This window comes from Molothrus ater, chromosome 6 (genome assembly GCF_012460135.2).
Source record: "Molothrus ater isolate BHLD 08-10-18 breed brown headed cowbird chromosome 6, BPBGC_Mater_1.1, whole genome shotgun sequence".
Classification (NCBI taxonomy): Eukaryota; Metazoa; Chordata; class Aves; order Passeriformes; family Icteridae; genus Molothrus; species Molothrus ater.
The window spans coordinates 4,525,044-4,535,000 of NC_050483.2; the positions used below are offsets into that span (position 1 = coordinate 4,525,044).

Below are 9,957 nucleotides of genomic sequence, written 5' to 3' on the forward strand. Positions count from 1 at the left end.
CTCATAAACTCATTTTACTTAGTCAAAAACCATCACAAAAAGACTGATGTTGAATTAAGAAGCAACAGTCTAAATGCAGTAGTTAATAATTTGGAAGACAAGCAAAATTTTTTGGGACAAGTGCTGTGTTGTGGTTCTGAGAGCTCGACACAAAAAATGTGAAAGGCTGAAGAACTTCCTGTAGTTCATCTGTAATGGAATTTTCCTTTCAGATGCCTGGTCTGATCATATTAAAGAGGTACAGAAAAATTATTATGAATTATTATTATTAATGGAAAATATTCCATTATTAGTGGAAGAATAAAAGAGTTTTGCAAGCCAAATAGGAGACTGTTTCCATTTTCTCACTTGGATATCTTCATCATCTCTAAACTGCTTGTATAACGCATTAAGGCAAGCTCAGCATTAAATACCATCTCAGTACATTTTCCCATATATTTTTTTAAATATATGGGAAACTCCAATTGCAGCATAACTTCAAGAATGTGGAAATATTAATATATAAAGTTTGGAATTGTATCTGGTTGTTACTAAAGTAAACAAAAAAAGTACCAGTTGTATTAGCTGTAAGAATTTGTGCTTCCATTCTCTAATTTAAAAATAATTTAAAGTGAAAATATCAAGTTAATGTTTTCTTTGGTGGACTATGTTCAAATTACCCCAGAGTTATGTTTGTACATGAGGAACTTTAAAACAAACAAGCAAACTCAACCAATGCAATATAAACTGTGATAACTGCAGATATTACTTCCTAAAAATAGGATTTGATGGACTCCAAAATTGCTAAATAAATCTCACATTACTGTTGCATGAAATATCTCAACAATGATACTGTTGGTTTTAAGTATAAATTAATGGAATTTGGGTTAAATTTAGCAATAGCATTTTGCTGAGAAAGAAATTTATTGAAACATAGCATTTGGTTGGCATGTTTCACTATCAAGTATACATTCTGGTTAAAAAATGGGGATATGATCTAAAGAAGGTATTTGCAATAAAGATGGATGCAGATTTGAGATGACATCTGAAGATTTTAAAATCAACTTGTTTTTTCCTCTAAAAAGGGATTATTTTTATTGTTCTTTGTAAGCATACACTTGCATGATTAACACTTGGAATTCCTGGTGAAAACCATTAGAGGGATGAGGAAGGTTTGCTTGGTGTGTTGATCTCCTTACACTGCCAAGTGTATTTTGAGGATTGGAGTGCTGTGCTGAGTCACAAACATCACAATTTCCAGCAGCTGCTGCAGCCAATACGTGCTGATCTGTTTTCTTTTGTGAATTTCAGCCCTGTGCTCCAGCTCTGGCCTTGGCAGGAATAAGTCTCTTGTTGCTGGTGACAGTCCAAATTTCATCCGTGTCTGGGAGATCCAGATCACCATTTCAAGACTTCTGCAGACGAATGCTTTTCTGACCTGTGCTTTGGAAAATGTTTTATTTCCAGGTATGGTTGTGGCAAATTATTATTTCAGGCTCTGCCAAGGAAATCTCAGGATTTCGAGGGGGGAAAAAAGGCAACTCATTCCACAGTGACTGTGTTATCTTTCCATAAAGTGTGATTTATGTGTGACATGAAATATGCATAATTATTTGCTGTGGATTTTACTGAAAGACATTGGCAACATAAAACGTAGGGAAATGATGCTTTCGTATTGCTGATTACAATAATCCAGTGAAATACAAACCATCTTAAATAAAAACCAACTTTTTGTACATTTATATTTGAATTTTAGCACAGAGAGGAAAAGAAGTAAAAAGGTTTCCTATATTGCCTTAAAATTTGTGTTTTGTTTTCTTTAAAACAGCATATGTATTTTTGCAAGTCAGCTCTATTCCCTATTGTCCAGGAAATTAAATAATTGCTGGAAACCTATTTATTTCTCATGTTCTTTATCTTATTTTTGTAACTTATTTCTGCCTCTTTCAAGTTTCATCAAGCAAAATTAATGGATCCTAACAAGCAGTTATTAGATAACTTCACCTTGCATTCCATGTTAAGCATAAGTCCTTGATAAGTAAGTCCCTGCATAACTTTTCATTATAGCTCTTATTTTCACATTATACTTCCTCTCTTATGCCTTCTCTCACGTCTTATGCCTGACTTGTATGACTTTGTATTCACTGTCTTGCTCCTGTGTCTAGGCCTTCTTGCATGCAGCTTTTCAGTGTTGATTTATTAATGATATGTTGATAATTATGATAATGAATGTTCATGAATGTTAAGTTTATAGTCATGAATGTTAAGTTATTCTCAATTGCATAGTTTGAGAACTGTTCAGCTGGTAAAGTCAGAAGCTGACACTACGGTAACCACTAGCAGCATACAATTTGGAAATTGTTCTGAATGAAAGTTTAAATTATTGTGGTGTTTCATTGTATAGTGTTATTAAATAAAAAGCTGGATGTGATAATTTCAGTTTTAATTCTCTCAACATTTTCTGTGAATGTTGCAAAGCAGAGTTTGACAAACCATTCTGAGAATATTCCTTTGGTATTTTATGCTGATGAAGCTTCCAGCCAAGAAAACAAAGCTTTAATGAAAAGTTATTTGGACTGAGTAAGAGTACAGTTCTGAGCATCACCATCATTCTGCTTATCATTGTAATAATGTTCTTTCAGGTAAGTCATTAAACATATGTCTTTTATAGCTTGAGTGTTTTGGAAATGTTGATTTTGTTACGAAGCATTTTCTTACCACCTCTGTTCCAGCAAAGTGGGGCTGTTTTCAGCCCAAAACTCAAATCACCTTCTCCTCAATGTTGTGTGTATTTTAACCAGCCATCAAATTCAACAAACATTGTCATGGCTTAAACAGAGTCAAATAGGCAAATCTAATTTATTATGTCAAAAAACCGGAACCCCAAAACAAACCCGAACAACAAACGTCTGGGAAAAAGTAAAACAAACTTGCAGCAAAATATTCAATTGTGTAGTGGGAGGGGTGAGATGAGAAAAAAAGTGTCTGGTATGTATTGAAAACCTAGGGGGCTCGTGGCTTCCGTACACTTTAGAAGACGTGGACGTGGTGTGAGCAGAGGGCAGAGTGGGGGATTTGAGGGCAGAGTGGGGGATTTGAGGGCAGAGTGGAGGATTTGGGGGATTTTAACTTTGATGCTTTGTGAGCGTGCCCATCCCGAGGTCCTCACGGTGCCCGTCCCGCGGCTGCGCTCCCTCGGGGCACCAAGCGCGGCCGGCCTCGGGGAAGGGGCGGGGGGTTGGAATTAAGGCTCTGCCGGGGACATTTGAGCCTAGACGGGGCAGGGTGAGGCGTGTTGCTCTAATTTTCCTGGAACAAGGTGAAATCGGTGTAACACGGAGCCGCGCTGCCTGTGCCGTGCCCCGCCGGGCCCTGAGGGCAGCGCGGCCGCTGCCGGCGAGGTTCCGCTGCAGCTGCGGCTGCTGCCCACAGTGTGGGGCAAGGGCTCGGTGCTTGTGCTGCTGGAGAACAACCTCCCCCCTGGAACTAGGGAAAACAAGGTGGGTGTAGTTTTATGTCTTTTTTGTAGTTTTTTTGGTCTTTTTGGGAAAAAAAAAAAGCAGTTTTCCAGCTGGGCCTGCGCGGCCGCAGCACTCTTAATATCTTAGGCCTGCCCCGAAGAGAGCAAAGAGCGGTGGCTTTCCTTGGTTTTAATAAGTTGGGATTAGTGTCTTGCTTTTCATATGGATTGTTTATGCCGTGCCCCATCCAGAGTGTGGAAATATTGCTTGAATTTAGCCAGGCTGCTTGCCTATGGTCACTTTCATCCTGTGAGGAAATACCCGAACACCTGGGACAGCTTTGGCAGTGCTGGCGCAATATATGTTTTCTCTAAAAAAAAGCAACCCAAACTAAATGTGTGGACAACGATAGAGCTTTGAGCAGAAAAATTAAGGAAGTTTTAATTTGTCATTCACTTAAGAATTAGAACAAATACAGAAGGCATCGACATGTACTGAGGATTTCTAGTAAGATCTCATTCGCATATTTCAAGGCTAACATGAAAGAGCTCTGAAAGTACCACATTCAGGATCATTGTGTTATCGTCAAAGTGTTGCTGGTTTTTTTCTTTCTTCTGCCTTTTGGATTCAAGTTTTTCTCACAATGAAATGTAATTATGGTCTTCTAATGCATTCTTACAGAAAGTCCATGCATCCTGCCTTCTGTACCTGTTGATTGTGTATCAGGCTGGGTACCCAAAGAGGGAGGAGGACTCCTGCCTGCTCTTTGCTGTTCTGAGATTTTGGGGATTCTGTGGCATGGAGAGGACACAAAAAGTTTGTGTTCGGGTGCAAGGCTGCTCCTTGCCTTCTCCTGCCGTTCTTGGCCTCCTCTGGGAGCTGTTCCAAACCTGGTGCTGCAGGGACATCCTTACTCTAACCTAGAGTGAAATGCAGACACAAAAAATTAGGACATTTTTCCTCTGATGAGAGTTGATTTTTTTTCACTAATATTGACATTATCTATAATGCTCAGGCAACAAAGAAACAATTTGCATACATTATGCCCCACTGAGATAACAACATAATTCCTTCTGAAGCTTTATCGTAGGGATACCACATAAAGACCAATACCACATAAATACCAATACCACACCAAGAGCAATGTTGGTATAAGTTGTGTTAAGGAATGGTTTGTGGAGGAAAAAGTAATACTTGGCAGACACATTTAAAGGCAGAGAGAAGATAAAAAAAGGAAACAAGCCAGCCTTCAGGGAAATCAGTTTTTTCTGGATATCAAGTAGATACCCTCAAAATGTTTGAAACAGGTTAAATATCAGTAGTGCCTGAACTTGCTGACACAGCTCAAATCTGTTAATTGCTGATATTATATTATTTTGGACTGATCCCTTACTCGGTGGTACTAATTATTTCCTTGTTTACACTTGGTAGAGGTATTGCACCCCTATCACTACAAACAAGCAGCAGCTTGGAGTGCTCCTTGAACACAAACACTCTCTTTGCAGAGAGCTGCAGCTGTGCCTTCTTTGTGCTGGCAGGGCACTGCTGCCGGACAGGGAATTTAGATGGAGCTCTCGGTGCTTCTGGTGGCTTCGTCTTGCACTGATGTTTTTTTTTGGAGAACAGTTCGATTTTTATGCCGTGGCCGTAGCTGCAGCGCACGCAGGACAGCACAGTTCAGGTGGATGTCGACTAGGTGGCAGCATGGTGTTTGGAACGGACACAAACTGCTTTTCGGCTGGCTAAAACGTCCCTGGTTTCATCCCCTGCCCGTAAAATCTGGGTAAACCTGACTTCTGTCAATCCCTTCGTGTCTCTATACCAATAGCTAAGAGGATGCTAACGAAATACTGAAAAGTATTAGGGTGGAAAGGTCAGGGAGGAGAATTTAATCCCACAGACAAACATGCTGGAAGCGGAAAACAGTTTTACAGTCTTAATCAGAGGGCTGCTGTTCATGGTTTCCTCTTTTAATTTGAGCTGAAATGAGTAAAGATCCCTTTTGCTAGTTTATTAGTAATATTTTACTTGTGGTTGAAAAAATCTTTAGTTATTATTTATGGTCTTACTGTAGTAATGTCCTATAAAAGACAAATACAGTAATTAGTTTTGATTACAGAAAGGATCCTGATAATATATATCTGTGTTGGTTCTACTAACCAAATTATGTGATATGAAAACTTAATCACCTGGTTTTGGAACATGCTGGCCAGCTTGTGAAAGATTATATGTTTTCATCAAAAGAATTCAGATTACTGAAGGGAACCTCTTGTAGTGGGGGCAAAAATGCAGATCCCAAGCAATGTAGTACTTGGACAAGCAGCTCCAGTTTTTTAAATTTCATCCAGAATTCAACAGGCAGCTAACACAGAGCAACTGACAAAATTCTTTATAACTTCACCCTTCAATGACATTTGCTATAGTTCTGTGTTTGATGGGAGTAATCTTTACTGCATTATGATCACAGAAGCTGATTTGGAGTCGTGCAATAATTTCTTGGAACCTCTGTTATCACATCAACATGAAGTATTGCAGGTTGAATAAAAAAGGGCTCTCAGAGGGACTTTCCCATATGCTTTCTGGGTCATCAGTTTGCTCTTCTCTGGAATGTGTTGTTCAGCTTTCCTGGCTTTTGTGGGTGTTTTTTTTTTTTCTTTTCTTAATTCACATGTTGAAACAGAGCTGGAAATGTGGAGGAAATAAAAAGAAAATAAAAGTAAAAAATCCACTTAAAACCTTCTAGAGAATCAGGAAAAGGAAAACAACCAACCAAGGCCCATTGCTTCTTGACAAAGAAAATCTGAGGGTTCTAGCAGCTGAGAGTTCTTTGTTTAATGCTTTTCCCACAATTCTGTTAAAATCTGAAGCTTTGAAAAGCATTATGTCATCCAGCAGATTGTTCAGATTGCAGGAACAATCTGTTTCAGGAGATTGCTGACAGAAGATTCTGAAACAAAGATTCCCGTGCAGCTTTTTAAGGACAATTGTTTTGCTCTCTTAAGGGGCCATTGTTGGTCTCCCACCCCAAAAGGACACGATACTTTCCTAGGCTTTGAGGAAGGTAACTTCAGAACAAGTGTACAGCTTCCACACTTAAAATCTTTGCACTTATCTAAAAGTTAAAGAAATGCCATTGATTTTAGGCCTGAAACTGCTAGTACCAGAGATAAGGACAGTTTGATGTGACTAGGGCTGTTTTATCTTTGGAAAACAAGAAGCATGAGTGTATTCACAAATCTTTTCCTTCAATAAGATGTGCTGAATTGTAGGATATCTCTTATATGGAGTATACATCTGTTATTTTAGGTCTTCAGCTGCTAGAGTGGCAAACAACATAACCTTTGCTTTCTTTCCTTTGTATTTTATACCATCTCTGTTTCAGAACTTCTGTCACAAGCCCTCTGGGTGATTCTGTCCTGTGTAGTTACAGTAAGCTAATAAAAATACAAAACTCAATATATAGGGAAGAAAATGGGAAAGGTAAATACACCTACCTTTTAAGAGTGGGTGCAGCAAAGTAGTATTAATGCACCAGTAAAAGGTTGGAGGATGTTCTCCAGAAAAGCCCTGGAGAAACAGTCTGGTCTCCAAAGGCATTGTCCCAGCACAAATTCACACTGCTGGTTATGTTGTACTTGACTCTTAGAGCAGAAAAAGCAACATACAATCCAAATTTGTGCTTGGGACAGATTTAAAATCCCCTCGGTGCAAAGTCAAGGAAGAGAATTACTGTTCACTTTAGTCCAGTAAAGGGGAGTTTAAACTGGATTTTTGTTCATTATTGATAAGACAGTGAGGTAGAAAGACCTTTTACACAACGTGGGAAAAGTGTTCTTACGTTGTGTGTGCTTATATAATGTATGAATAAAAGATAGTTCTACAGAACATTAGTATAAAACAATATTGATAATAAAATCAGTGTAAAGCAGTCCTTTAAGGACTTTGCATTGACAATGCTACCTGATTTACTGTAAAATTTAAAAAAAATCATATAATCCTCTGTTTTCAAAAGCCACAAGTCTGCCTCATCCCTCGTTCAGATGATTTTTGATTTATTATCATCTGACTACAGAAATAAAAATAGGTTTTTATTGTCTTCTGGTTTTAAGTCTTTTTAAAGAGTCCACCTTGACGTTCTATTTTTAAGAAGAGCATAATTGTTTGTAAATGAACATCACAACACTAGTGTATTGGTCTTAGCTTTTAGAGTAAATTGTCTGGTAAGATTGGCAGTATATTTTTGAAAACTGAAAAGTTTGGGGGTATTTTGAAAAGTGATTAACTTCTAAAGCTTTTGAGGACTGTGAAGGAGGTTTTTTTTTGTCTTGTATGATTCTATAACAATTTGTAGATCATCGTAATTGCGGATGGCAATGAGTAAATACAACGATATTTTAATACAACTGTAGAAGGGCAGCTTTAAAATAGAAGTTTCACAGCAGATCCCCTTGTAGGAAGGAAGGGTTTTTGTTAAATAGCCCCATGTTGTATGCAGAGATGTAATTTCTGGAATTGCTAGAGGTATCACTGCCTTTCTGAGAAGCTGCACTCCTGTGCAAGGTTTAGCTTATTTGCTTTCATTTTTATGTGTGAATGGAGCCACTCTCAACTAATACCCAAAAGAACTGCAGAAGAAACTGCCTCAAAGGAGACAAACCCGAGCCTGAACCCAGCAGAGCTCACTGAAGAGGGTGTGTACACCCCCTGATCTGGGGTGTGCCCCTCATGATGCCACTTGTAGCTCTCTGTATCCAAAATCATCCCGAAATCACCACCCAGTCCTGGGTGGTGGCTCTTTCACAGCTCAAAGGAGCTGCACTGATGGACTCTGGGTTTATCCAGATGGACTCTGGGCAAACCCAGGGAGCTGGTTGGCTTTGGGTGATGGCTGCTGCACACAAATTGCTGCTTTTCCCAACAAAGATGGTATAATTCTTGTAGGAAGATGAGGGATGGAGGAGAAAATGAAAAATAACATTTGTCTAGCAGTCCCTAAATTGAAGGATCAAACTTCAGGCAAGGTCAAACATAACTACATTAGATATTTTTCAGCCTGTAGAAGTTTAAAAATAATAACCCTACCTACAGAAAATTTCTGGACTTCAAGTAGAAAATAAAAAGCACCAATAGCGATAGGGAGAAAGCTGCCTTCAAAAATTATAATTATTTTTTAAAATAAAATTGAGCCCAAGAAATTTAAGACCTAGTAAAATACATGTTAGACTACCTAAACCTTTACATACAGGTTCTTAGCAATGGTTCTTAAAAAAAATGTGTCTTAATCTAGTTGTCTTTTGTGTGGTGTCTTTACCCAATTGTTTCACAGTCCACATTTTATGACACTGGGTCCCAGCAGGTTTTTGTATCATTCAGGAATCCCACCTGGCTTATGTGAGACAGACATGATGTGTGGAATCTGGAAAACAATGAACATGTGATTTGTTTTCCCAGTTCCTTCTGGTGAGCTCTTCCTAGCAGAATGATGGAGTCTGGGCTTTTATGCTCCTTTGCTACAGCTGGCTGCTTGTTTTCAAATTCCTAAACTTATATCTGAACTATAACTTCAGAAAATTTTAACAGAACTTAAGGATTTCTCTAATTTTGGGGTTTTTGATATAACAATGGATTCTGGGCAAATCTGCTTTTAGTTGTCTCCAGTACAAGAAGGTGTGTCAACAGTATCCGAAAGACATTTCCTTGAAAAGTGAAAATGGATTGTAAGACTTACTGTTTTGTTTTTTATCAAACAGGCAGATCCCCTAAATGTATTTCAGTCTTGAATGATCACAAGAGGTACCTTATCCTGTGTAGGGGGATTATTTATTTATCTATAATAATTATGTCTCGTATAAAATTCCATCATACTGTGCCATTTTTTGCATAAATATTTTAAAAATTAATTTCATTTAAAAGCAAACCAGTGTTTTATACTCTTCAGTTGAACATGACAAAAATCTGGGTTGTGCTTTGTTACCCAGTAACCTGACTTGATGGTTCCCCAGCAGCACTAACATCTTGACCACAGAGTAACTCAGCATATTTCGGTTTAAATCCTAGCTGGAGACACCTGTTTATGTGGGTGTATTAGGTATGCTCTGTGCCTGATGAATTAATCTCAGTTGCATAAACTTTTGTACTGTTTTTCACAAATAGTCATAGAAATGTTTCTTACAGCTAAAAGGGCAGTTTTAGTAGGCTACACCTGAAGCACAGAGGTGATAGTGCTGATTCTTGTAACTTGTGTGTCTGCATCTGGTGGGGATAGTCATCTTTTTATGGCCATAAGAAGTTTTTAATAAGAAGTTATTAGATTTAAACAGGTGAACTTTGTCTATTATTATTTTCATTCCTCAGTTTCATCAAGCACAGAATTTCATACTTATGCTTCAGTGTAATTTTTCTGGAGGCAGCATTTGCAAACACCTTAGGTTATGTTGGAGCAGATGTTTTGTCTCCCTGTGTGTAGATAAGTACTGATAAACAAACAAATAAAATCAATTTTTATTTATTAAGGTAG

The 9,957-nt window shown here is 38.2% G+C and overlaps 1 protein-coding gene across 1 annotated transcript in view; it reads left to right on the forward strand.

Annotated features, from left to right (window-relative positions):
* Window positions 1–6,851: 6,851 nt before the first annotated feature.
* Window positions 6,852–9,957, forward strand: part of CCDC73 (coiled-coil domain containing 73) — a 55,292-nt gene continuing 52,186 nt past the window's right edge. Inside the window, exon 1 of the mRNA XM_036384667.1 lies at window positions 6,852–6,869. The gene's annotated coding sequence lies outside the window, so the exon portion shown is untranslated. The remainder of the gene's footprint in view (window positions 6,870–9,957) is intronic.